Here is a 7,141-nt window from a genome sequence, read left to right as displayed (position 1 = left end):
AAATTATTGTATATTACAAGAGGTGCAAAAAATGGCTTTTACGGTTTTGAAAAAGTGGAATTTTGTATCGGCGGTGAACGAAACAAAAAATTTGTGGAGCCTCATTTTTTGCAGTAATTATATGCAAATCTTATTGTTTGACACAGTTCAAAAACATTTTGCTCTTGGAATTTCGCAATAATTGCTGATAAAGATATGCCCTAAAAAGAAGGGAAGTTTTCAGGACAATAATGGGAGACGGTGAACAAGAACTTGGTGAAATTTCATCTCAGTATTTATTGTTCCTTTCTACAGCTTTAGGAGAAAGTCCATCCTTCTATATGAATGAGGTTTTAATTGCGGTTTTCGATCTGCTAGAATCCAAGAACTACGTCGATTGCCGCTGATTTTCTCTTAAATTTCTCTAAATGTGGTAAGCCAATACATCTGCTTAGGACAGGTAGTGACCGCAGATCTGGATCACGAGAGAGTAATAACTAGAAGAATCCAACTGGGGTGGAGCGATTTGGGAGATTCACTCAGATCATGAATGGTAGTTCACCAATATCCATCAACAGAAAAGTACACAACAGCTGTATCCTACCGGTACTCACCTATGGGGCAGAAACGTGGAGGCTAACGAAAAGGATTCACCTCAGGTTAAGGGCGAAGCAGCGAGCTATGGAAACAAAACAATAGGTACAATGTTAAGTGACAGGAAGAGGGAAGAAGCGTCGGAAACAAACACGAGTTCTACATTCTAGTCAACATCAAGAAGAAGAAGAAGTGGGCTTGGGCGGGGCATGTAATGCGAAGGCAAGATAACCGCTGGTCCTTAAGGGTAACAGAGTGGTATCCAAGAGAGGCAAGCTTAGCAAGAGGCGACAGAAAGTTAGGTGGGCGGGTGAGATTTAGAAGTATGCGGAAAACGGTGGCCGCAACTGGCAAAGGACAGGCCTGGTTAATTGGAGAGAAATGGAAAAGGCTTTTGCCCTGCCGTGAGCGTAATGAGGCTGATGATGGTAATAATTGTGATCTCTAGAGCAACAAATAATTTATATATAGTATTATTTCACAATAAACAATAGATGTCTAGCGCAGACAATGTTTTGTTCTGTTGTCCGTTAAGAAACGCAACCTTCGCTAACTATTGGTCAAACTGATTGCATATACTTGCATTCAGCAGGCTCTCGGAAAATACTTTGGAGCATGTTCTTGCATATATGCTTACAACGGGAAGTCGAATATTATAAGTTATCTATTTCACAGGGAATCTGCTGATCTACTAATGCACGGTTTGATTTGGTCGTACTTTCTTATTGCAAGGCAGTTGAGCTTTCGATCAGGTTTACGAAACGCATCGGTCAAACATTTCCCGCCTTTTAATTAAGCATAGCCCTTTGATAGAACTTAGAACAAAAGTTTCTGAAATTTTGTAGTTGCACTTCGTGCTCGGGGTGCTCCCAATTACGCCAGGAACGTTCTGTATCTGTCAGCGTCGTAAGTAGAACGCAGGAATGGTTTGGTTTGGTTTGGTTTATTGGGTTTAACGTCCCAAAGCGACTAAGGCTATGAGAGACGCCGTAGTGGAGGGCTCCGGAAATTTCGACCACCTGGGGTTCTTTAACGTGCACTGACATCGCACAGTACACGGGCCTCTAGAATTTCTCCTCCAAAGAAATTCAACCGCCGCGGCCGGGATCGAACCCGCGTCTTTTGGGTCAGCAGCCGAGCACCATAACCGCTGAGCCGCCGTGGCGGCTAGAACGCAGGAATATACCTTTAGTTCGAAGTCGAATTTCTGACCGTTACACATTTTAATGGTAATTTCTGGTTCTACGAAAATGACTGACTATGATCTGCGTTGATAATTTATTTTAATAGTGTGAAAAAATGGAGCATTCAATTGTCTTTCAAGAATTACTAGCCGCTAAAGGTCCTTCACGAAAATTTTAAAGAAAATTTAAATAAATTTTAAAGAAAAAAGAAGTGGCAATCTTTCTCAATTTTCGCCTTCGAGTAGATGTCGACATCCAATTAAAAAAAAAACTCATCAATGCAGAAGTACGAATTGTCCTTGACGGTAGCATAAAGAAGCGGTAAATCCTAAGAAATGTTTCAGCTTCAATTTCCTTATCGTTCTGGTAAACGAACTGCCCTTCCTGGAATGCATATTATCTAAACTATATTTCCACTAAACGAGGATTGCAGGACAAAAATAGTTTTTGAAAATGTTTCACATTGAGAAGTTATCCTGTCATTGCTCGAAAAAAGTATTAAAGTACTGGAAAAAGGTTCAGGAGCCCCAAATTGTTGTTTCATTCTGCGCGAATTTAAACTTAAAATTCTGCGAAATTTCGAAACCGTCGTTGCCGATCTCTTGTGAGTGTTTCTTCTGAAGAAAGACAGCGCTTCTGGCGAAAGTAATGTTCGTTCTTTTTTGTCGGCAGATTTGTGCGTATTATAAACAAATTTTATTGAAAAGAAAAATGATTATTCGACCTGGGTTGCCATCTTTATCTTAACACATACGTTTTGCATCTGGCGAGAGCTCGCACGTAGAACCCAAACCTGGAGGCTGACTAAGCAGCTGGAAATGAGACTGCGCACAGCCGAGCAAGGAACAAAAAGTTATAAAGTTAGTATTGTAATCGAAAACAGAGCATCGTATAGTATGTAAGGAATGTGGGTCAAATACTTCGAGCAGTAACTGAAACAAAAAGAAGCGAAGCTGCATGGACTAGCTATGTTCTATCTTCAAGATGTAAACAATAGGTTTTTCGTAGTAACAGACTGATCGGAAAATAAGTGAAGACAGAGTGGTCGTAATATAAGGTTAGCTGGCTAGCTGAGGTTGAGGCTGGGCCAGGTGCATTGAGATTAATTTCAGAGCTGCGCCAAATGTCTTTCCACTTGTGCCGCAGGATGGTCGATGACATTAATGACGCTTTCCTGTTCTATTCAGTTCAGGAAAAAAATCACGTGGGGCTGACTTTTGGAAAAATTCAAAAGCTGTAACGCTGAAAATATGGTGATCCATGTTGCTGAGATGGATCCGAGATAGTTCAGAGTAGACTGTTTCGAAAAGGTTCCTTTTCCTTCTTGATTAAATCAACGTTTGGCTACTTTGGTGGGAAGGACCATTTGCTATGTATCTTTTATACAGTCAAGATACGCGAAAAGGCGGTAGTGGAACACTGTTAAAGCCTGCTGAGGACGCAGTTCATCTATTCATATCTTTTGCTTTAACGTTCCTTCTGCCCCTTGAAGAATACGCGCAAAAATCCATGAGAACACAGGACTGGCCATTATTGCGTATGTGCTCTATGCTAATTAGTACTCTGAGGTTTTACTGTAAGGCAGTACTAAAAACTCTCGCTTAAGCACAACGAAAAACAGAAAAAAGTAATCTGATTTCGTGCACTTCCGCCCACTCCCGAAATTCGAAAGCTTTTAATTCAATTCCCCTGATCCAAAATGGGGATTTAGTTCTAGTGTGCAACTGCTGCTGTATAAACACATCTCTGTGATTATTTTTAAAATGGAAGCTCTGAGTAACCGCTAGGTTACTGAAGACGCGAGAACTTAATACCATTTGATCGCTTTTGTAAAGTTTTTCGGAGGTGCGACTTTAAATAAAATTCCTTGTGATGTCGGAGCTTCCTTTTTCGTTCTTTCAATGCTTTATTCAAATAATTTTTGGTATCCTGTATATGTGCTATTTATGCTTCCAAGTTTACAAGCCTCATAGCTTCGGTAGTGCTCCAATGCCGAGTAATAGTTTCTGATTGCTTAGGCCTGTGCCCATTTAAAGCTGACATTTCCCAAATAATTTTGCAGGAAGCGACCAAATGGAAACGAGAAATACTTGAATAAAAGTGCCATATGGGACGACGTGGTGGACATTGCTTCTGAATGAAAAACTGGAAAATGGAATGAATGTTCATGTGCTCTCCCAAGCATTTTTATTCGCACTCGCCTATGCTTTATTAATAAACTCCCATCAAACCCGTCTTCATCATCCGTTCATACAACGGTTGGATGCGTTTCCTTGTGGAGAGCTCTGAACATGGTAATTATTTTTTTTGGTGGCAATATTACATCACGGCATCATGGCAGAATAATTAATCACTGTCTTGTCCAGCTATTTACATTTCAGGAAAAAAACAGTGAAAGCCCTAGGTAGACGAGAGTTCGAAGGATATGCGTTTGTAAGGCACTATGATCAGATGAAAGAAAAAGAAAAAGAAACGGTGAACGACCGCAGCCGAAATTTTTAAACACACATGTCTAAATCACTTGTGCTGTTATGTTCACAGTGAGGGGGACATGATTGGTTGTGTATTGATAATCAAATATGACGCAACGATCAAACGCAGACCATTGTCAACACTCCTTCGTTCCTGTTCAAAGTGTCTTGCCTGATATCTATGAATGGTGATTATCGGAAATGGGGCCCGTGTAAGAAGTTTTTTAAGTAAGATAGAAACGTTGCTGCAACTGAGCTGGTGGCCAGTTTCATGCGCTGACCTGCACTCGAGCTCAACAGTTGTTTTTGACATCCTGTTCATGCTCGTTTTTGCGTCTCTCAAATTTTGTAATCTCATCATTGTAAACATGGTTACAGTCAAGGCATGGAATCTTACAGACAATTCCATGCGAGTTTTCATCTGCATGCAAAGATATCTCCAGATATAGTGCAGTTTTTCTTTAGCAGTACATTACTCCACACAAGCGAGGCACCATTGCTCGTCGCCGAATTTTCACAGAGGAATGCTCGTGCAGACTGCCGCACTTCAGTCGCAGTAAAAAGTGCAAGCGACTTTCGATAGATGGCGGCTAACACTGCTGATGGAACACCGATGATGTTCGTAGGGGTAGGAGGTGCGATGTATCGACTGTACATACAGAGAACAAAATATCAGTTAAGAAAATAAGGAGCTGATAATGATTTTGGCTCTGAATATGCGCACATAATTAATTCAATTATTACAAACATGCCTGTGGAAGGGAACATTACATAGTGTAGTTTTGTGCGGTAATTATCGAACCTAACTTGCAAGATGAACCTGGTATACTGCCTAGATTCCGCGTTCTCTTGCTTTATCAGGTAATAGGGTGGCATTAGGAGGGCCATGAATGTGAAAACTGTTTGGCGCCGACCCTGTAGTCTGTGCAAATTCTTCGCCTACCAGTTGTGGCAGGTAGGATTTTGGGGAATTTAACTCTCTCTATCTGGCACTTGAAATGGAGAGGAATTAGGGGCTGGACTGAGAATGGGTACTGAAAATAAAGATGTCAAATAAGGCTTCAGGAAAAGACAAGGCTGCCAGGATGCAAGTTTGGCCGTTAGCAACATAATGGTGCAGGTTGTACCGTCTACCGCTAACCCTGACGCAGCTGGACGGGCTCGAAGAGCGCAACAACACCACCTTAGAAGAGAACGTCAACGACAAGCGGTTTCGAAAAGGAGAATGCTATTGCATTTCCTCCACATCAATCCAGTCGATCGGTCCTAAATCTTTTTTCTCGTGAATATTAAAGCACCTACTCCGGCGTTCGCACCGTCGGCATCATGAGGAGGCTTCTCCGCACACTGCGCTTACCTCGATGCTAATGAGAGTTGCCTGCGGCTAAACTCTGCCGATTGCGCCCTGTCCGTGCGTGGGATACGAGCGGGCGTCACCCATCTATTGGCTTCACAGCGGAAACACCACTCTTGTTGTTGTTAGGCTTAAGAAAGATGGCACACACCCGCATCGGCCAAGAATCTGGAGGTGGAGTTTACAATACATCTGAGCGTATAAAGGCAAAAGAAACGCACGCGGAAGAGCAACACCGGTGGATTCTTCTTGAAGTAGGGTATGGACTGAAAAGAGATGAGAGTTTAGATGAAAGAGGAAAAAAAAACAAGCAATTTGTTTAGTCAAAATCTATTAATGCATAGAAAATAAAAGACTGTAAGACTTAGCAAGGGAGTGAGCACTGAGCACTGAGAGGTCATGATGATGATGCCCTCAGGCTTAAGAGGTGGCCGGAGTGGAACGTCAGTTTCGTTGCTAAAGCCACCAGTGTGGCGCATGAGCTTCGAGCCGAGCAGCCGCCGACTGCTATTAGAGAGTTTTAGTATAGCGTTAGCGTGATAGCGGACCTAAGGGAAATTACGTTAGCGTGCCGCAAGCAACTTATCCCCACAGAGAGTTTTAGTATAGCGTTTTGAAAACGTTAAACGCCATCTGCTTGACGTGCATGCGAACGGTCCTTCTAAAATGGTCCACACTGCCGCTAACTTGCCGAAGTATAATATTTCCGAGTTTTTTAAACGAATTATTAGTGCAGCGTTCATTTTCGTCTGCAAAATGACCCAGAAATTGAAATAAAATGAAATAAAAACGTAAAACAGTGGCGCCATCTTGTAAAGGCAATGTTAACTACAAGCCGTTGGAGCGAGAATATTTGCCATCACATGACGTCTAATGTTCAAAAAACTTTTGTAAATTGAATATAAACTCTCTTTACATAATATAAGTCCATAAAAAACCGCGAAAAACCTCCAAATCTATTTTTGTCTCGTTCCAGACGTTTTTGTTAGGTTTCTGCTGCGTTTCGGGCCGTTGCACACGGTAGCAGTGCAGCTTGAGGTTCCATTAGGCTTGCGCGCTCCAGAATAGAGAGCGTATCTCAAAAACTGGGCTGAATTGCAACTTAAACTTTATCGTAGAAGCAAAAACACCAGTAGTTGCCGGTAAACATTACGACCGGAATCGCAAGAGCTGCTGAATCGGCTGAAGCGGGCAGCTCTCGCTTGAAAGGACGCCGCCATGTTTTCACGCTAAGGGCTCAAAATACGCAACTGCCGTAACGCTAACTTCTGAAAATTGCGTTCGTACGCTAACGCTATTTCCCCATTAGCGTTCTGCGCATGCGCACTCGGGACCCGCTATTCCGCTATGCACGCAATTACGCAAAGCCCGCAATACTAAAACTCTCTATTGTTGCAGACGCAGCGATTTTAAGGCGAGAGCCTTTAAAGGGACAGTGAGGATAACTCTATTAATATTTTTTTTAAAGCAAAATCCTATAGTTCGGCATTCCATGGCTTTGTTGCCACTTGGCCGGCAGCGAAAGATGCATTTATTTCTAAGAAATTTGGATTCGAAGT

The sequence above is a fragment of the Amblyomma mixtum genome, chromosome 8, assembly GCF_055824585.1.
Source record: "Amblyomma mixtum isolate Tamu chromosome 8, ASM5582458v1, whole genome shotgun sequence".
NCBI lineage: Eukaryota > Metazoa > Arthropoda > Arachnida > Ixodida > Ixodidae > Amblyomma > Amblyomma mixtum.
The sequence above is the reverse complement of the archived record's forward strand: the minus strand, read 5'-3'. Positions refer to the sequence as shown.